Here is a 22527-nt window from a genome sequence, read left to right on the forward strand (position 1 = left end):
TGGAAGTGTTTTGCATAACTACATATATACAACCTATATTGAATTGATTCCCTTCTCATTGAGGATGAGTGGGGAAGGAGGGAGAGAGTGTAGTTGGAACTCAAAGTTTTAAAAACAAGTGTTAAAAATTGTTTTTATGTGTACCTGGGAAATAAGATACACAGGCAATGGAGTATAGAAATCTATCTTGCCCTACAAAAAAAATAGAGGGAATGGAGGAAAGAGAAAGGAGGGGTGTGATAGAAGGGAGGGTGGATTAGGAGAAGTGGTAATCAGAATGCAACCTCTCTTGGGCTGGGAAGAGGGGAGAGATGGGAAGAAAATTTGGAACCCAGAATGTTGTGGAAGTATCTGTTGAAGACTAAAAATAAATTAGTTTTTAAAAAATAAAAATCATTTGAAACTTTCTAGTACACAGTAAACTCATTATGAGTCAACAGTAATATTGCAAGCAAAATAGTTTAAAGAAAATTTAGCCTTCATTAAAGAAATCCTAGTATCCAATAAGAAGGAGATGATTATCCCTTTGTCCTTGACCATAGTCAGTACTTATCGGATATCTGTGTTTAGTTGTGGGTATCACAATTTATTTAGGATGGATATTGGTAATCTGGAGAGTATGTAAGGGACAATAACTACAATAGAGAAGGGCCAGTGAAAATCAGCTGAAGGAATTAGAATTTCATGGCTTAAAGGAAAAAAACATGTAATATGGGCTTATTATCTTCCTATATTTAGAGGAATATTATGGTAAGGAAAGGCTAGATGCCCACCTACCAGGTATGTCTTTGTTCTAGGAATTTTTGTGGGATAAAGTTTTGTTCTACGTGTCCTAATAGATTCCCCTCATTTCTACCTGGATTTATGATATCAGTTGAGGATTAGATTAGCCCAAACTCTTCAGTCATACCAGATCCCTGTCCTCTCTCTCTGCTGTTGGTCATAAGAGAGGACCTACCATGGCGATAGCATCTCCTTCTTTATTTTAGTGCTCAAAAGTCACTGATTCTTAGAGAAAATTTAAGACGATGTTCATAAAAGGTTCATTTCTAAATGTGATTGCTTGTGTTTCAAAGACGGTCTGAACTGGAAGAAATCATAGAGGTCATTAGATCAAAGTCCTTCTCTTGCATTGAGGTTGAATGTCAAAATATGAACTTATCCAAGACCACAAAGATAATCGGTGGCAGAGACTGGGACAGAATCAAGAAATTCTACTTCAGAGCCTGGTGTCTTTTCCATTTCTTTTCCATATACAAGGATAACTATATATTCATGTCCTGCTCTTCTCACTTCTCTTTCTGAACAGAAAAGTTGGCCCTATGGATCCACGAAACCAAACACAATTTATTGAATTTATCCTCCTGGGATTTTCTGAGAAGCCAGAGCAGCAGGGACCCCTCTTTGGCCTGTTCTTGGGCATGTACTTGGTCACTGTGGTTGGAAACCTGCTCATCATGTTGGCCATTGGCTCTGACTCTCACTTCCACACCCCCATGTACTTCTTTCTTTCCAATTTATCCTTTGTGGATATCTGTGTGGTATCCACCACAGTTCCCAAGATGTTGATGAGCATCTTGACACAACACGAGGACATATCCTATACAGACTGCTTTATCCAGATGTATTTCTTTCTGGGTTTTATAGGTTTAGACAATTTCCTCCTCACTGCAATGGCCTATGACCGTTTTGTGGCTATCTGTCACCCCCTACGCTATGCAGTCATCATGAGCCCTGGTGTCTGTAGCCTACTGGTCCTGCTGTCCTGGATAATAAGCCTTCTACATTCCCTCCTTCACTGTCTGATGGTAACACGGCTCTCCTTCTGTACAGACCATGATATTCGCACTTCTTTTGTGATCTTGCTGAGGTTCTGAAACTCTCTTGTTCTGACACTCTTATCAATTATGCATTGATATATCTCACTGGTGCACTACTGGGTTTTCTCCCCTTCACAGGGATCCTTTTTTCTTATGCTCAGATCTGTTCTTCCATTTTGAAAATCCCATCTACTCGTGGTAAGTATAAAGCCTTTTCTACCTGTGGATCTCATCTCTCTGTAGTTTTCTTATTCTATGGCACAGATTTTGGAGTATATTTTAGTTCCTCTGCTACCCCCTCTTCCTGGAAGAGCACAGTTGCTTCAGCAATGTTTGCTGTGGTCACCCCCATGTTGAACCCCTTCATCTATACGCTAAGAAATAAGGACATCAAAGATGCACTTAGGAAACTCATTAGCAGAATAATCTCTCAGTGATGGGGCTGGGCCCTGACCCTTGGAATGAGACATTGGTACTTCTGTGGAAAATATTAGAAGGCAGAAATGTTGGATTTCTCAGTTCTCTCCCCAATCAAATCCACCCTCCATTTGACCACTACAGTGGTTTTCCTAAAGTATATGTCTGCTCTGTTACCTCTTCTTTTCCCTCCCCTCCACTCCCCACAGTGCAATGAATACCAGTGTCTCCCTATTGCCTCTGGGATCAAATACAAAAATCTCTGTTTGATAATCAAATCCCTTAACAACCTAGAAGCTAATAAATTAAGAATAAAATAAGAATAATGTAAATAAATAATATAAATTATAAAATAAATAATATAAATAAAAATAAAAAATTAACAAAAATATTTTTGCCTGAAAGACCACATGTGGCCTTGAGGCTCCAGGTTCCCCACCCCTAAGTCCTAGTCCCTTTCTACCTTTTCAGTAATATCTTACTCCATACCACATACTCTTGGCTCCAAATACAATAGCGTCTTTGCTGTTCCATGAACAAGACACTCTATTTCTTGGCTCTGGTTATTTTCTCAGAGTATCCACGATGTCTGGAATGCTCTCTCTACTCAACTCATCCTGCTGGCTTCTTTTACTTCAGTTAAGTCCCAACTTCTTAAAAATCCCATTTTTATTGGAAGTCTTTCACAACCCCTCTTAATTCTAGTCCTTTTCCTCTGTTGAGGATTTCCTATTAATCCTTGTTTTTATTTATTTGTCTCATGTTGTCTCCCCCATTAGATTGTGAGCTGCTTGAAGTCAAAGACTATCTTTTGCTCTTTTTGTATTCCCAATTCTGAATGGAGTGCCTGCAACATAGCAGGTACTTCATAAATGTTGGTTGATGAACCTCAAAGTTCCTACCTTACTAGCTCACTCTGCTCTTGACTATAAATGACCTCAGTCTTATTTTTCATGGCCTTTATTAATGGAATTCCCACCAAAATTACATCTGCTTTAACACCTCCTACTTCCTCAAGACATTTTCTAGCTTAAGAAAGACGTGGAAATGGAATGACAAGGCCATAATTTTAGGCCTTTGTCTACATTTAAGAGCTGTCTGCCCTCGACCAAGTCACTTAATATCTTTGTCCCTCAATTTCTTTTAAAATTCATTTGGAAATATTTTAAAAACCCTAAAATAGAAATGGAAATTATGGAAAGAGGCAGGGATGAAGCAAAGATTGCAGTTCCAGACCTCTAATTATATTATAAAGCAGCACTCATCAAAATGTCCCTGAAAAATAAAGAAGCACTCATCAAAATCATCTAGTGTTGGTTTAAAAATTCAGAGATACATCCATGGAACAGATTACATGAGGGAGAAGCAGAAATAATGGAATTTGATAACAGAGTGTTTAATAAAGTGGAAAGTAAACTAGCTAGGAAAAAATTCTTTTTTGACAAAAACTGTTAAGAAAACTAGAAAACAATCTAACAGAAATTAGGCTTAGACAACACTTTATTCCGTATTATACAACCCATTCCAAATGGATTAGTTCCATCATTTTTCAGTTGGAGTTTTCTTGGTAAAGATACTGGAGTGGTTTGCCATATGCTTTACGAACTCATTTTTACAGATAAGGGAACTGAGGCAAATGGGATTAAGTGACCTAGCCAGGGTCACAGAGTTAATAAGTGTCTGAGACTGGATTTGAACATAGGTCTTCCTGATTCCATACCCAGTATTCTATTCACTGAGCCACCTAGCGGCCCAAATAGAAACAAACCTTAATATTAAAGATCGTACTAGATATGTTGTTGGTCATCCATTGTTTTTGACAAGGACCAGATATCATGAGGTGATGTCGTGATTTGCTCATGAATTGGATTAAAGTGAGGCAGAGTCATAGATGTAGTCTCAAACAAATAAGATAGAATTACAAAACATAAAACGGTTAACTTTAGATGAAACTGAAAAGTTTCTCCACAGGCAAAATGAATGCATGTAAAATAAAAATGGAAGAGGTGAGGGGGAAATGTCTTAGTCTCATATTTCAATGATGAGGGTTTGGTATCCAAGATATATGAAGTATATGTATATTGTATGTAAATACATACATATATATGACTAATAATCATTCCTGAATACATTAATGGTCAAAGATTATAAACAAACAATTCTCAAAAGATGAATTGCAAAGTATTCACAGCCACATGAAAGAATGTCCCCATGTAATTAATAATAAGAAAAATAAAATTAAACCAAGCCTGATATTTCATCTCACATCCTGTAAATAGGCAAAGATGATAAAACTGGCAATATTGAAGGAGTTGTTGAATGATGGGCACACCAAGACTTTATGGAGCAGTAAAATGGCACAGCCATTTTGCAAATCAATTTAGAATTATGCAAATAAAATATCTAAAATGTCCATGCTCTTTGAACCAGAAACTCCATTACTGGACATACCTTCAAAAACGCCATTGTTAAGAAAAAAAAGTTCCTATATACACTAAAATATTTATAGAAGCACTTTTATGATAAGAAAGAATAAGAATCAAAGTAGATATCCATCAATTAAAGAATGGCTAAAAAAAAAACTGTGGTACGTGAATGTAAGGAATATTTCTGTGCCATAAGAAATGAGGGTTGTGATGAATACTTGTTTGTCTTTCATTCTTGAAGAGAACCAAAATGACACCACAATGTCAGGGTCAATGTACAGTGTGTCCAACTGTTTCTGGTCAGACCAATGCAATTTTGGAAAATCCTATCACAAGTCAGGCACAAGTAGTCTGTATGAAAATTTGGGATAGGGATGTCTCTAACTTTGTGCATCTTGCATTTCTTTTAAGCTACTTTTATTCAGCTTTCTTCATTGAGCATAGTGCCTTCCTTGATACAGTCACATCATGCTAGATGGTCCCATGCCAGTACCTACCTTGCCTTGCAATTGATACCAAAGCTCTTCAAAGAAAGCTTTGGAGTGCCCTTGTATCACTTCTTCTGACTTCCATGTGAGCACTTGCCTTAAGTGAGTTCTCCATAAAAGAATCTTTCAGGCAAATATACTTTTGGCATTTGAACAACATGGTCAACCCACTGGAATTGCTTTCTCTACAGTAGTTTGAATTCTCGGCAGTTCAGCTCATGAAAGGACCTCAGCATCTAGTATGTTATCTTGCCACGTGATCTTCACAATATTCCTAAGACAATTCAAATGTGAGTGATTCCATTTTCTGTCATGGCACTGATAGCCTGTCCAGGTTTCACGGGAATAACACAATAAGGTCAGAACAACAGCTCTATGAACTTTCAGTCTGATAGACAATCTAGTACCACTCCTCTCCCACACTTTCTTTCAAAGCCTCCAAAATGTTGAGCTGGCTCTAACAATGCATGCATCAATTCCATCATCTATGTATAAATCCCTGGAAAGTACATTGCCAAGGTAAATGAACTTATCCACAATATTCAAAATTTCTCCATTTGCTGTAACTGATGGTTCTACATATTATTGGTGTGGTGCTGGCTGATGGGGAACCTTTGTTTTCTTGGTGCTAACTGTTGGGTCAAAATTAGCAGGAGACACAGAGAATCAATCCATACTTTGTTTCATCTAGACCTCAGAGGCTATGTTGAGTGCACAATCTTCTGTGAACAAAAAGTCACACACCAACTCTCCCTCCACTATAGTCTTGGCTTGCAGCCTTTTTAAGTTAAAAAATTTAATATCAGCAGCAGGTGAAGCGGAGCATCATGGGCTGTGGTGGGAGCCATGGACCCTTTGGGCAGAGACTATGGAGGGATCGGAGGAGGAGCAGAAGGAGGTGGAGGAAAAGGCTGAGAAGATTGCCTCATGGTTGAAAAAGATTTTTGGTGATCAACCCATTCCGAAATATGAGGTGAATCCACGGACCACAGATATCTTATATCACCTTTCAGAATGTAACAGAGCCCGAGACAGGGATGTCTCCTTGGTAATAGAAGACTTGAAATAAAAGGCAAGAGAATACAAATCGGAAGGCAAATATCTCCAAGATTTTCTCATGGAACGTGTCAGTCTGTCTTTGACCAGTCTCTCTAGTATTGGAAACAGCTATCTTAATGCTTTAGTTGACAGTGTACTAGTGCTTGAAACAAAGAATACCTTTCCAGCTAGTTTTATCCCTGCAGTAAATAGTTTGGCTGCTGATCTTTTTTGCACCAAAGTCAGAAACAAAGACATGGAGACTGAATTGAGCAAACTGGGAAAAAAAAATCTAACTGCAACTCTAATACTAGAAAAATGTTTAAGAGAGAGAGAAAATGAGGAGAAATAGTGGCTGTCTTCATTGTTAAAGGCAGAATGGAATATTATGCAGTCACCGATTTGGGGCAAGTTTGTATGATTTAGAACTGCCATTTTCTAGTATGTGCCTGCCCATTTCTCTGTGTATTGACTTTCTTCCTTGGCTACATGCATTTTCTTTTAAACCCTAATTGGTGGGCTTAGGACTTGGGGCTATTAAGGCACAGAGAATTCTGTTTACACATGCAATAGTATTTTTGTGAACATGTGCTTTCAAAAAAAAGTATTTATGTTTTTAGGGTTTGTTTTTTTTTTACATTACCATAATTTCTACCAGTCTTCCTTCCTCTTCTCTTCCCAAGAGCCATCTCCTATAACAAAAAGTATTTTTAAAGACCAAAAAAAACAGAGGGGAAAACAACATAACAGATCAGTACATTGAAAACGTCTGAAATATGTCAATGTATAACATTTGAGAAATGTCCACCTTTGCAAAGCCATGGAATGAGGGTGTCATCATAACTCTTTTTTTTGAGCCATACTTGTTTTTTATAATTTTTATAGCATTCACTTTTGATTTGGGGGGGGGGGGGTCTTTCTGTTTACATTGTTTTCTTGACTTTGCTTACTTTACTGTGACTCAGTTCATGTAGATCTTGCCTTTTTTTTTGCTTTTATCACATTTGTTTTTTTCTCAGCACAGAAACATTCCACTGTACTCATGTACTACAGTTTGTTTAGAAATTTCCAAATTGATAAGCATGTACTTTATTTCCAGTTCATTATTTTCACAATAACTGCTGCAGTAAATACTTCGATATCTGTGTAAAAAAATTTAATGCCAGTGAGGTAGTTGACCTTGATGCCATTTTGTTCCCATTAAGGCATCTGATAATATCCATAAAAAATATCATGCTAAAAGCAAGCACAAAGCCGTGTTTCACTCCACTGGTGACTAGGAAAGCACAAAAGCATCATCCACCATCCAGAACTTGTGCAAGCCTGCCATCATGGAACTGGAGTACGAAACTGATGAACTCCTCTGGACAATTAATTTTTCTATGCTCTTCTACAGGCCCTTGCAACTGACAGTATCAAAGGTTAGATTGACAAAGATTATAGACAGACCTTTGCTCTGTTCCTGGCATTTCTCCTGGAGTTGTTGGGCAGCAAACACCACATAAACTATTCATTAGCCTTCTATGAAGCCACACTGGCTCTTGGGTAGATGTCCATCTTTCAGGTGAAGGATCAGCCTATTAAAAAGGACTCTAGGAAGAATTTTGCTGGCAATGACTAAGAGAGACTCCACCTATGGTTGTTACAGGGCAACCTATTCCCTTTTCCTTTATAAATATGAACAATGAAGGCATCCTTCAACTCCTAGGGAGATAACCTCCTCTTGCCATGTAACCTGGAAGATTTCCATTAGCTTTTGTATGAGCAGTGGAAGCCATGCTTTATAAATCTCTGCTGATATGGAATCAGCACCAGGTGCTTTGCCACACAAGAGGAACCTACTGGCATTCAAAACCTCTTCTTCAATTGAAGGTTCAGCTAGACACTTCAACCTGAAGTAAATGGTCAATGGCTTCAGCATTAGTTGATGATGGTCTGCTGAGAAATCTATGGAACTGTTCAGTCTGTCTCTCCAGGATGAAGTCCTTATCACTAATCAACATGGATCCATCAGTGCTGAGTGGTTGACATGCATTAAAGGTCTTTGGCTTGTAAATAACCTTCAGGGCATCATAAAAATATTTTGGATTGCTATTATCAATGTCAAACTGAATTTCATCTGACTTCCTACTGAGCCAAGCATCCTGTAACTCTCTAAGCTTCACTTGTACTTTACTTTTGATGGAGTGAAACACTGCCTTCTTAGAGATGGATGAACTAACTTACTGGTAAACCCTGTAGAGTTCTCACTTTTCATTTGTAGCTTCTGAATTTCTCCATAATTTTCATTAAAACTGATGTTTGTAAGTGTTCTGAACCAGACAAGAAAATGCAATGCTGTACACCAAAGCTCTGAAAATGGCCCACTCCTCTTCTGCTCCACTGTTACCAACCCTGTGTTGACTGAGGTTTTTCTCCACGTCAGAAACAAACTATTCATACACAGCAAAGTGCTCTAATCTGTCATCATGCCTTGGGACCACCACTTTTGTTGAATGAAATGTTTAGTTTTGAGAGGATAAGTCTATGATCACCTTCATCACTCTCACATCCTGTCTATCTCTTCTCCCTACGGTGACATAATCTATAGGATGCCAATGTTTACATCAAGGATGTATCCACGAAATTTCATTGTGTTTTGGTAAATGAAAGACACTGTTGGTGATGAGGTCATAAAATGCACAACTCTTCAATAGTAATTTATCATTACACTTGCTATTTCTGCCTCCATTCCTCATAAAGACTCCCTACAGTATCTGATAGTCTATGCCCACTCCAGTGTTAAATTCACCCAGAATTACATGCTTGACCTCTTTCAACACATTGATGAGAAGGGTCTCCAGTTCTTCATAAAATTCATAATATCATAATAATAAACATATATAACATAGCAATAATATATAAATATAATAATAAAATTCGTAAAGTTTTGACTTTGACAGAGCTTATCATTCTGGGAGCACATACACTGACGTGGTATGGTACTCTCCTACAAATGGCTATCACATTGTTGAGTCTGTCATTCACCTCTTTGGGGAGGCATACAAGCTTGTTGACTAGATTATATTTGATTATGAAACCCACACCACTTTCTCAATGCTCCCCATCAAGGCAGCCACTCCAGAAAAGTATGTATCCAGCTCCTAACTTTGGGAAGCTGACCTTCATTTGCCAACCTTATTTCACTCAGGGCTGCTATTTGGATGTAATATCTGCTGAGTTCTCTTGCAGCAAGAGCTGTTCATCTTTCAGGTCTCATGTTTTCCATAAGTGTGTATACATTCCATGTACCAACAGCGAGTGAAACTACCTTTGCAAAATTTTTGTATGTTTTTTGTATATTTTTTGAGTAGGATCCTCACCTGCTACAGTAAGTGGGCCAGGATCAGTTAGGTAAATCTGATGATTTTAGGGTACCTTTTCTAGTACCTTCCTCACACCAGAAGGTGAGAAGTGTGAGCTTTAAAAAGGCTGTTCAGATACCCAGGGGATTGCCAAATCCCACTGCTGCTTCAATCCAGTGGGAAGATCACCCCTTCATGGCATGGGCCACCTGTGTACAAGGTTGTGACTACAGCTCCCATTGTATCCATACTTCCTGCTTCATCAGTTGCCCATTGCCAGAAGACTTTGAGGTGAGTAAAAATAGTAAAATGATGAAAATAGCATGATATCTGTTGACTTAGGCTAAATTGGATTTAAGTGAGGCAAAACTATGAGAAGTCACCATCCTCACTCTTTCTTTGAGTTATTGGAGTACAGTGGCAAGATAAAAGGCAAGATAACTAGTGATGGCTTGGGATGTAGTGGATAACCTTGGTCTCATTGATGTCTAACCAACCTCTAAGTTCTATAAAGCACCTGCTTCAGCCACCTTCGAGGCCCATTGGAATAAATTGTTCATACCCACCTATTCTACTGTGGAAGCCTTCACATGCTTGGGGTAGACACTCCCATAACTCACCTGTGAATTTAAGCCCCATGGGTTACCCTCAACCTGGTTTAGCCTGTCTGTCAAAATAGTTTTACCAGAGTGTGGATGCTGTGCATGCTACAGTTTCTTGGAGCTACAGATAAGATTGGGTGGCATGTAGCCACCAAACGTGGAAAGTAGCCCTGAAAAAGGACTCAGCAGCCCTCACACCAGAGGTACTCATCTTTCTTGAACACACATACAATCCAATGTGATGAATACAAAAAAGTATGTAAAGATCAACCTAAACTGACACAGAGTGAAGCTAACAGAGCCATAAAAATGATAAAACAAAATAGCTACAACAACGTAAATGGGGAAAAAACAGCCACACACAGAAAAATAAAAAGTAAAGGTAACGAAATTATAAGGTTGACTCATGACTTGAATAATGAGATATGAGAGGATACAACTGATTTTTTTCCTTCTTTTTCTTTTTTTGCCTTTAAAAAATATTTTCTTATGTGATATGGTTCTTTCAGGAGTGGGGAAGGATACTGGGAAGAACTATAATTCTGTAAAAAACCCCAGAAGTTATTAATAAAAACTTGTTTTAAAAGAAAATAAAATAAGATAATTAATGTTTGTTTGGATATTAGCAGAACATTTGACAATATCTCTCATCTTAGCGTGACAGATTTTCACAGAGTATTTCCTGATCAACTTGATGAACTTGGAGGGAAATAAAACTATTTTGTACTTGCTGAGCATTCCCCCAGAGCCAGTGTATATGGCCCCTTGTTAACATTTTGAGAAAACAAAAGACATTTTATGAAGTATCAGTAGCTGTACCTTCACAGAGTTTGGTTGCCTTAGACTCTTTGGAGAAAGGACTCTTATTAGAAAGCATCATTTCTTTCACTGGTCCATGAAAAGGAATTTTAATTGAGGACATGCTTCCCTATATGAGCTGAGCGAGAAGTGCCTGAATCCTGTCTTCCTAGTTAAAGGAGGGAGGTAATAGTTTCTAGGCTATGTGGTCCCAGAATCTCGCTAAAGTGGGGAGATTTCAAAAGCAGCAAAGACTGTAGCCTGACGTTTGAGGGTTTGGGGAAATTGTCTAAGTTTGTTGGTGAGTTCTCTATACATTTGTTCACATCAACTTTTTCTATAATTTCCATTTTTCTTCTTCATCTGACCTACTTGGAATTCACTTTCCCCAAACACAGGATACATTTCAGGCTCTGCCCAGGTAGTCTGTGTGTATGTCACTGGGTATGGCATCTAAACTTGCACCTGTACTGTTCTCTCATTCTCTCTCATTCTTACTCTTTCTCATTTTGTCTCTCATTCTGGCTGTCAGTCTCTCTCTATCTCTCTGTCTCTGTCTTTGTCTCTCTCTCTATCTATCTATCTCCCTCTCTGTCTCTCTCTGTCTCTCTCTGTCTCTGTCTCTCTGTCTCTGTCTCTCTGTCTCTGTCTCTCTCTCTCTCTCTCTCTCTCTCTCTCTCTCTCTCTCTCTCTCTCTCTCTCTCTCTCTCTCTCTCTCCCTTCTAATCATTGCCTTCAATTTGCCCTCACACCAGAAGTTCTGGGGTTTGTCCTCAAAGAAGATGGAGTCAGCCATGGCCACAACCATATGGCTACAACTGGCTATGCTCTCTCAGAGTCCTAGAGGTAATCCTGGTTTGTTTGGTTTTTTGGCAAGGAGGATAAATTACAGTTATCCTTTCCATATTGAGACTTAATCTATCAGTTTCAATATATCCCAGGTTGGCATAAGAAATTAAATGGGAACTTGAGGGAGTTTGGCAGAAACAGAAGACAACATGCAAAGACAAACAGATGACAGAAAAGTTTAGAAACTCAGAAATTTATAAAATATATGCATAGTATTGTATAATAGTGTAATGATAATTTAAATGGAGAGATCTTTTATATTCATTAATAGGCTCATGTGACCTGTGTGGGTCACATGGAAGCCTAAGTTACATGAGTCTGAGTTATATGGAGCCTGTGGTGGTAGGAGTTTGCTGAACGAATGGAACAGCAGAGCTAGGGCAGAGCTGAGATGAAGTTAATGAGAGAACATTCAAAACTGAAGGATGCAGGCAAGCTCACAGCTGCCTGTGAGAGCGAGAAGGATATTTTGTTTAAGAAAAGCTTGTTTGTGGTGTATTTAAGGGAAGTTTGTGATTTGCTTAAGGGAGCTGGTTTGTGGGAAACCTCACAGGGGGAAGGCTTGAGACTGGTGTTGTCCTCTGCATTGTTATTGTATAAATTTTTGTTACTGTGATGGATTTGGCTTTCTGGTGTCTGAATAAATATTTTGGTTCTGCATTCCATGTGGAGAGTCTGTGGTATTCTGGGACTCAGAATTGCACCAGGATAGTCATGGCTGCCATAGGTACTGTGAATATCACATTGGTGCCACAAATATCAGCATATTTTATCTTGTAACACTATAATCATTCAGACTTCTTCTCTGGTATGAAAGGAGAACCAAAAAATTTTACGCAGATTTTCCAGATTGCAGATGTGCCCAAAGCCCAAACACAATGAGGAAGGGATGACTATACTTGCCACTCTAACTACTGATCCTGCTGTTGTATTCTTCCTATTCACACAAAATTAGTCACTATCACACCATGAACTCTTAAACATAAATTATTTGCAGAAAGATAAGGCTAGAAGACAAAAACAAGAATAATCGCATCACACTCTGCCAAAAAATCTGGGTCAAATTTTCTCACTGATGAACACATTACCTGTGGGGAAAATCAGTATACACTCTAAGAGACTTATGAGAGAAGCAGATAGGGAGAAACTCAGCTGCCTGGGATAACTCACAACTGCCATGCTTTGGCAGTCTAATAAAATCCACAAACCCATTCTTAAAATAACGTTTGTTGTCAATATTCATAATTGAAGTGAATGTTAAATTTCGGTGAGTGGTTAGTGAAAACAAATATGCAATTTTTCCTAATGAAAGTTCACAGGCCACCTGAAATCTATCCATGGAACCATTATGGATCCATGGACTCCATGTTAAGAAACCATTCTCCCTGGAGAAACTATGAGAGGGCAATTAGGTTCTCTCTGAGAAGCTTCTCCTCCCTACAGCTGTAGATGCCTTTCAAGAGCAATGAGGCCTAATAGCTCTTCACAAAACATTAGAATTCAACTCTCTTTAATGACCTGTAGGAGTCAAGCAGCTCCCCTGACTTTCCAAACAGTCATCAAAGCAATGGCTCTTTTCAATGTGAAAGTTTTCAGCAAAAAGGCTAAAGCATCAACTATCTCACATGACAGTCTTCCATGTTTTCAGCCTCTGGCTTCTTGCACACTTCCTTCCACACTTAGTTTATTCTCCCTACTTCTTCTATCTCTTCTGAGATTTTTTCCTTAAAATTTCTCTGACTTCTTTCATTTTCTCACTACATGCAAATTAGCCAAAGAATCACAATACCATCCAGCTATCATTACCACAGTCATTGTTTTGCCATCAAACAAGATCTCTCAGAACATTTACTTGAGGGGTACTTCTCTGTTGAATTCCTGGGTCAATCTTTGTTTCTTTTCACCTGTTATCTGAGACACTCTACTGATTTTATCAATTTTCTTTATACAAGTATTATTTTATGCCCCCTTTCAGCATTAAAGCTATTTATATATGAAAGATACAATGCTTTACATCCAAATTTCCTCTCCTTTTGTGTCCTTTGAACAGGGGTTATAGGTAATATAACCAACAAAATGGAAAACTAGATTTTTCTCAGATGCTCATGACCTCTCAAACTTCTCCAAAATATGAATTATGACCTAGAGATAAAGCTATTTCAGCTCTCTCCATGGTCCAAAGGACTAAGAACCAAAACAAGGTAAAAACACAATAGAGAAACTTAATCTCTAACTTCTAAAGAGCTTACTTAACACTCTCTTTCCCCACTGATCATCAAACAGCAGGAATACAGATGGGCTTTCAAAAGAACTGAATTCTAGATCCAGATTTCCCACCCTTCCCAATACCTTGAAGATCTAGATGACAGAAATTAGCTCTGTGGGAAACAAAGAAATTCTGTTTTCCACGGTTCCAGGTGATAAGGGTTGAGGCCTAGCAGGAACAGGTTAGAGGTTAGAAACTAACGTACAGGCTTAATGTGCTGTGTGAGGAAAAGCCTATCAGAGAGGAGAACATAAAGTCACATGGCCAGGGGACAGTATCAGGGGAGATCCAAAGTTTGGAAAACAGTATAAGAAGCCCGTCTTTCTGAACGTGCTGTAGTAGTCCTGTAACCTTATGGGGGAGGTTGCCCATCCATTGGATGTAAAGATTAATAAAAGCTTTCCTGATTTCACAACAGGCATTGTTCTTTGCTTAAGGTGAGCATGTTTCTCACTGTTGGGAGCTTGTTAGACAAGCTCACTTCTAACAGCTCAGTCAGAGACAGCAACAAGGAATGATAGCTGTGTGCACTGCAAACATGTCTATGTCACAACAGAGCTCAGCTGGAGACCTGACGGACAGAGTAAACTAATGTCAGAGACCCCAGAGACATGAAAGAGTTAATGTTAGGGAGGTCTCTGTAGCACTCCAATTAATCCTGATAGAAAGATCCCGACATCCACAGAAGGATAGTTCTGACCCCAAAGAAGTAACTTGGGCCAGAGGCCTAGGCTGGTGAACCATGAATTGCCCAAAGTGGTTTAAGCAGCTTTGAGATTCAATTTCCAATGAAACTGCTATCAAAGTGGAGAAATAGAGGGAAATAAAGAGAAAAGAGTGAAATTATGACAGATCTCAGGAAGTAAAATAATCAGTTAGAGATCTGTAACAAGAATATTGAAGATAATAAAATACAAAAGGAAAATATTCTCCAAATTAGGGGAGAGTTTAGATATCTATGAATAAAAATAATAATCCCACGGAAAATGAATCCACACCTGATGAGGCAGAGGACTCTATAAATTGTGAAGTGAACAAAACATTACAGAAGGCTGTTCTTGAATGGTTTAAATGAGAAATAAGAATTTTAAAAGCAGAATTTATCGATTTCATAACCAAAATGCTTTGAGACCTAGAAAAATTAGAATCCACAGTGATAAGCATAGGTGAATGGGAATGCAAATACACTGAAATGAAGGATAATCTGGAAGAAGAGAAACAAGTAACAATAATGTGAAAAGAAAGCATGATCTCCACATGAGCAAAGCATCTTTCTCTTAGAGACAGAATGCATAGAGACAACTTAAGGATTATAAGACCCCTAGAAGAACATATCAAGAATAAAAATCTGAAGAAAAAAAATTTTTTAAAGAAGAAAAATCTGACTTACAATAATGAAAGAAATAATACCATAAAAATATCCAGAACTTCTGAACACAGAAAAGAAAATGCCAATCAAAAGAATACAGAGATCACTTTGAAAAAGATCTATGTGGAAAACTCCAAGACACCGTGGTGATTAAATGTAATAATTAAATGTAAAAGTTCTGCAACTGACCAAGTGAAAGAACTTCAACTATCAAGGAAAGAACGTTTGAATAATACGAGACTATTCTGCACCCACCACCCCAAAACCACAGGAGAGAATAGAAAATATGTTCTGTGGAGCAACAGAAGTCTGGATGGTACCCCAGCTCACCCACCTGCAAATCTGAGCCTAACCACTAACGGAAAAGATGAACATGCAATAAAAAGTATCTTCAAAGCATTCCTAGAAAGAAAGCCAGACCTGATCAATTATTTGCTTCTTCAACACCCCAGACAACAGGAATATAATAATGAAAGAATACAATAAAGACCAACAAATACAGCCAAAGAGGACAGCAACAAAAAAAGAGAGATAATTAAGAAATGCTTTTCTAAATGCATAGGCTCAAAACTACATGGACTATCTAGAAGGACTTTGTTGATAATGAGATTAGACTAACTTTCTTTTTTCAAGACCCACCCTGGTGGAAGCTATTGTGTTCTGCTCAGCTTTGGGTGGGGTTGTTGCTGCTGTGTTTGTCCATCATTCTCTAAGAGGACTATGACATCAAGATGATGACATGACTTGCAGTTGACTTGGATTTGAGTGAGGGAGGGCTGTGCAAGGTCACCAACCTCACTTTCTTCTCCTGAGCCATCTGGGTCCAGTGGCCTGATATTCATCAGATTATGCATCAGCCTAGGATGCGATGTAAGACCCTGGCCCTTTCAGGCTCAGGTCTTATCACATTCTCACTTCGAGTGAAATATACCCATTCAATGAATAGGCTTTTTTAAGTTACTGAAGGAATGGCCCCTTTAATCAAAAAAAAAAATCAAACTGGGAATGTAAGACCCTCAGGGTTCCTGGGTAAAAAAGAAACAGTTACAATTTAGTTATTATATTCACTCTGTGCTAGGTGGATGAGGACTTGTTGTCCAGTGTATGAGCTCCAGAGTGAATTGAGTTTAAGGCTTGATCTTGGAGCAAGAAATGTAGCCAGCAAACCCAAAGGGAAAAAAGGCAGCTTTTGGCCATTGAGAATATACCATCCCATGACTAGAACACCAGAGGAGGGGAGGGGAGGGCAGCTGCTGCTTACTCATAGGTTGTATTTGTCCTTCGTTCTCAAAAAGGACCATGACATAAACTATTTATGAACAGGGTTTATGAACCATCCTTTTATCAACATCTGGTTTTATTGATAAAATGATTAAATTACCCAGAAAAAAATAATAAATGGGCTAAGCCTCTCGTTACTTTGCCTTCTAATGAATCGACATTTTTTTCTTTCTTTCTTTTTGCAGAACTAAATGACAGAAACATTGAAGGGAGAGGGGGAAATGAAACAAATAGGAGGAAAGAGGTGATTTAACCTAATCGTCAAATGTTAAAAATGAAAGGAGAATTAACTCCTATAGTTTCCCAGGAAGAATGCTATGTAGTGACCATTGCACCATCAATGGAGTGTTGGTTGTGACATGCACAAAAGCATTGTCCTTTTCTCTGAATTAGAACTAATATCTAGCTTTATCTAGGACCTCAATGATGTCCAGTCAGTCTTTAATCAATATCTTTTTGCTACCTTATCACATTACACAAAGCAGCTGCTATACAGGCTCCCACTTCCATCCTTCCCGGCCCTCACCCTATAAAGATCACTGGATTTAAAGTCACAAGACTTGGGTTCAAAATCTATCCCTAACACCTGTGTGATCCTGGGCAGGTGACTTGCTTTCTTCCAGTTTCATTTTCTTCATCTGCAAAATGGAGTTGGACTGTGTTATTTCTAAGCTCTCTTCTAGCTATAGATTGTATGAAAATTAAATATTATTCCTGTGTTTTCTATAACCTTATTCTGTGTTTTATATAACAATCTAAGCCTCTTCTTTGTCTCTGAGTAAAGAAGCTCATGAGTTGAAAAGTTCAGTCTTCCTCTCTCAAGTTAGATGCCACAGTTCAGTTTTCCTATTGATCACTTTTAATTAAAGAACTCTGAGCTAAGTTTAAGAGATTCAGTACTCTTGTGAAACACTTTAATGGAATTGTTATCTTAGTACCACCTGCAAATCACTTTGTGCAAGGAAAGTTTGTTTTTCTTCATAACTTCAGCTCCTGGGAAATTCCACGATATCTGTTTGCTATCCTTGAGAGCAGACAAGCTGACCTGGTCCCATCTTCGCCCATCCTTACCCAATAAAAGGTAGTCTTATCTCATTCCCAGGAGCCAGTGAGTCTGTTCCATTATCAATGGCCTCAAGATGCAGCTGGGCCCCATAAATCAATAAAAAATTCTTCTATGTCAGAGAGAGAGGTAGTCAAGTCCCACATATATGTAGGCCTGTTTTCCTTAATGTGACCAATCATAATTCTTCACCTCCATGATGCTGTCAATCTTATAAACAATTGTATTATTTCCTTACCCATGCTGTTCTATTGTTTAGTCTATGATTCTAAAAAAAAATGTTGCATCTTCAATTCGGTGTCTTTGCCTTAACTGAGGCTTCCATTGGCCTATTTTATTACCAAGTTCACTTCCTGTTAATAAGTTACATTCCTTGGGAAAAATGTGTCTCGGTCTACTTTTGTTGAATCTCAGTCATGACAGTTGTATTCCCTGGCTTATTTCTTCAGTGAGACTATCTGAAGTGACCACCCTCAATTCCTCTCTTCAACATTATCAAAACTTCCAGTCCTTGACCTTTTCTTTCCTTCCATTCTGTCTCAGGGGGAAAAGGTTGTCTTTTGCTTCCCAATACTAGCCCTTCCATCTGTGCTCTTGATCTAATTCATCTTCTTCTCTGGGTCATTTTTCTATTAACTCTCCCTACCCCTCTTCTCTTTTTCTTCTTTAGTCTCCTTAACTCTATTGGCTGCTTGGCCTCTGTGTACAAATGTGTTCAGATCTCTGCTACCCAATAGAAACCTCCTCCTGACCTGGCAACTCCTTAATCTAACTACTGTCAAACTTTTTGAAAAAGGAATCCCCAGTTCCTCACTACCCGTTCATGGACTCCCCATGTCTTTACAATCTACCTTTGATCTTTACCATTCCACTGAAATTACTCTGTCTAAGGTCATCAGATTCAACAATCTTTTCTCAACTTTCATTCTCCTTAATCAGTCTTCACTGTTAGTCATGCCTCTCTCCTTTTGTAGCACTACTCACTTGATTCTCTTGCTTCTCTGGCTGATCCTTCCCTGTTTCCTTTTCTGGCTCCTCCTATTTCTGCTCCTGTCTCTTCATTGTGGTCATTTCCAGGCTTCTGAGCCTAAACTTATTGCTTCTACCTTTCTGCTCCAGTGATGATACCATCCACTCAGGATCAGAGAATTTCAGCATTGGAAGGGACCTCAAAGATCTGGAATTATCCCTACTATTACATAGCTGACAAATAGTTACTCCTTTTCTGCCTAAAGATTTCATTGAAGCATTCTGTTCAATTGTTGGACAGTTCTAATTATATACAAATTTTTTCTAATGTCCAGATCAAATTTGTCTCTTTGTAATCTCTGCTCATTTCCCCCTAAGCCCCTGGTTCTTCCCTCTGGGGTCAAACAGAAGAAATCTAACCTTTCTTCCATATGACAGCCATTCAAATAATGGAGGGCAGTCATTATGTTCCCCATGATGCTCCCCATCTCCTCTGGGCAAAAGATCCCCAGCTCCCTCATGTGACATGAATTCAAGGTCTTTCTCCATCCTGCTTATCCTCCTCTGCCTGCTCTCCAACTTGTCACTGTTTTTCTGGAACCATGGGGTCCAGAATGGAACACAATACTCCTGATGAAGTCTGATGAGGGCAGAGTACAGAGAGATGGCCACCTCCTTATTCTTGGAACTTGTCTCTCTTATCATAGCCCAAGATTTTATCAGCCTTGGCAGTTGCCACATCATACTGCTGAATTTGTCTTACATTGGCAGTCCATCAAACCCACAGGTCTTTCATAACAGCTATTGTCTGATTACACTCTCCCCATCTTGTAAGATTTTATATTTATGCCTATTGAATTTCATCACAGTAGATTTGGCCAATGCTCTCAGTTGTAAAACTCTTTTTTTTTTTTTTGCATCCTGACTTATCATATAAATTATTTTTCCTATCCTTTCCAATTTTATGTCATATGCAAATTTGATGACTTTTATCCAAATCACTGATAAAAATGTTAACTCATACATTCCTGGGACATCCCACCTGAGACCTCCTGCTGACCATTGAACCATTAAAGTCTACTCAGAGTCTGACCATTCATACATTTTTGATCCATGTAATTATGTATCTTCTAGTACACATTTTGTTATCTTGTCTAAAAAACATAGTATGAGATACAAATTCTCCTTCCTAGAATCTACATAAACTATATTAGTCCCATAGCTTCGTTTTCATTATTTTTTGTGTATTAGCATAACTTCTCTCTCATGTGTGCTGATACTCCATCCCTCATTCCCTACCTGTATTGACTATATTTTTTTTGTTTTTAAAATTTATGTATTTCCTTGGTGCCAAGTACAGGAATTTGCCCTTGGCAGGTACACAGTGTTCATTGAAATGAATTGAGTTCCGTGGTTTCTGGGTGGGAACTTGAGTTCGATGGATAGAATAGTCGACTTAGAATCAGGAAGACCTTAGTTCAAATTTTACCTCATTCACTTATTAGCTGTGTGTGACCCTGGGCAAGTCACTTCGCTTCCATCTGCCTTGGTTTCCTCAACTGTAAAATGGGGATCATAATAACACCTCTCTCCTAGGGTTGTTGTGAAGATCAAAAGAGATAATATTTGTAGAGTATTTTGAAAAATTTAAAGAACTATATAAATGCTAGGCATTGTTGTTGTTGTTACTGCCACTGTTGTCATTATTAAATGCCCCAAAAGTCAGCAAATAGGTACAGTAGACAGAGTACAGAGTACAGAGTCAGACATCCCTCATTCAGATCTTTACTCCCTATGTGATTTTAACATCTCTGGACCACAGTTTCCTCGTATGTATGTAATCTGGATTTTCAAATCGTTTTGGTTCTTTCCCCTGTGATTTTGCCATCTTTAGGTACCATAGGTACCAAGTCACATTGCTTGGGTTTTACCATTCACACAGTTGCAGAAGCAGAGGGCCATTTAAAACAAAGGGAAAATGTGGTACACTGGAAAGATCCCTGCCTCTGGAGTCAGACGACTTGAGTTCAAATTCCTTCTCTGATAATCGTTTACAGCCTGTGTGCTGTTTGGCAATTCACTTGACTTCTAGATCTTTGCTCCCATGCCTGTAAGATGAGGAAATTGAACTACGTGGCCTTTGAGATCCTTTCCAGTTCTAAATCCATGATCCTATGACTGCTCCTTGGAAAAGGTGGACACCACAATGGAAAGAAATGCATTATGAAGAATGAACTTGCTTCAGAGGGAGGGGGAAAAGTCATCCAGCCTGCCTAGGTTTCTGTGGGTCAGAGACAGCAGTTTTTAAATTGCCATGGCTGATGCTTGGTCAATACACCAGGAGAGGCCCAGCAAGAGAATGCATATGGCAGCATGCTGAAGGGGATGTAGTAGGGATAGCATTGAAAAAAGTGATAACCTCTCTGGGAGAATACCAAGATATCTCTTGACCTTGGATCCTCTGGTTGCCTGCTTTTGAAAGCAGGAGTGGAGGTCAGTGGGACAATTCCTTTCATTTCTCCCCCCGCCCCATGGACTTTGAAAAGTTCTTCTATGAAAGTGACTCTAGAACACCTGGCAGAAGAATGGGACTGGGGACAAATGTGTAGACTTCAGGCCTTAACAGTGCAACCATTTGTCAGTAGTGGAAGAGTTTTAATATCGTGTTTTGCTTTTATTTTATTTCTAATAGCATTCAGCAAATGGGCTTTACAATCTTAGTGGGAAAGGAGTTTTAGAAAGTTATAAGATATCAAGTGTTAAATAAAAGCTTAGACCAGTGATTCTTAAGCTTTTTGGCCTCAGGAACCTTTTTCACACTTCAAAATTATTAAGAACCCTAAAAATCTTTTGATTTGATGGGTTATACTATAAATGTTCATCAAATTAGAAATTTAAATGTCTCAGTATTATTATGAAAATAATTTTTACCTCATAGACCCCTTTAAAGGGTCTCACAATTTGAAAAACATTGGCCCAACCAAACAAGACATGATGGAACCTGAGCACTAAGAGGTTAGCATTCAGTATTTTCACATGTACAAGAGGTATGGAAGCCAGAATACTTCAAGTTCAAACTACATGTATTGGCTCTGAGTAGCCAATCTATCTTATTCTTGCCCACTGGCCTGTCCACTTGTAGGGTTTATGGAAGGAAGATTTTTTTAGAAAGAGGATCAATACTCATGCCTTTACATGTGGGGTTTGGACCAGGTGACCTCTAATATCATTTCCACCTCTAAATCTGTGATCCTGTTTCCCCTGAAACTATAACCCCAAGACTCCTTTTTCTCCTAAAAGCCCCTTTGCCTTACTGCACATTCTGAGAAACTGGAGAGGGACAGGAGGCAGGGGAAGGCGCTAGGAAGTCAGGGTCTAGAAGAGAGAATTCTTGTTCAAATACAGATTAGGTTGGATGGCTTTGATTCTGAGATGCTATGAAAGTCCACAGAGATGTCTTTGTGGTCTGTGGCAAGAAGCACAAGAAAGATACACAGAATTCAGTCTATGACTAAGTGTGCCTTGTTGGAGACCTCTTACATCTGAAGGTTATAGATTATGGGGAATGAAGAAAGGAACACATGGGGAGGTGGATAGGGGAGATTTACTTGGGACCAAGACTAGGGGGAGGGGAGTTTTTGCCAACAGAAGGCAGAGGTCCTCAAAAAGAGACAAAGACCATTCCTCATGTCACTCTCTCCCCTCATTCCCCTTCTCTTCTCAAGGAACCCTAGACCAGGGACTGCTACTACCTAGTCTCCCTCCTACTCCTTGTCTCCCAAGAGGTGCTCTAACAC

General features: G+C 38.8%; 2 pseudogenes; both read left to right on the plus strand.

Moving 5' to 3' along the window:
- Positions 1-1259: 1259 nt before the first annotated feature.
- On the plus strand, positions 1260-2257 carry LOC140498131 (olfactory receptor 7D4-like; annotated as a pseudogene).
- A 3753-nt stretch (positions 2258-6010) lies between these two features.
- On the plus strand, positions 6011-6541 carry LOC140502192 (HAUS augmin-like complex subunit 1 pseudogene; annotated as a pseudogene).
- Positions 6542-22527: the final 15986 nt, after the last annotated feature.

The sequence above is a fragment of the Notamacropus eugenii genome, chromosome 4 (genome assembly GCF_028372415.1).
Source record: "Notamacropus eugenii isolate mMacEug1 chromosome 4, mMacEug1.pri_v2, whole genome shotgun sequence".
NCBI classification, from domain to species: domain Eukaryota; kingdom Metazoa; phylum Chordata; class Mammalia; order Diprotodontia; family Macropodidae; genus Notamacropus; species Notamacropus eugenii.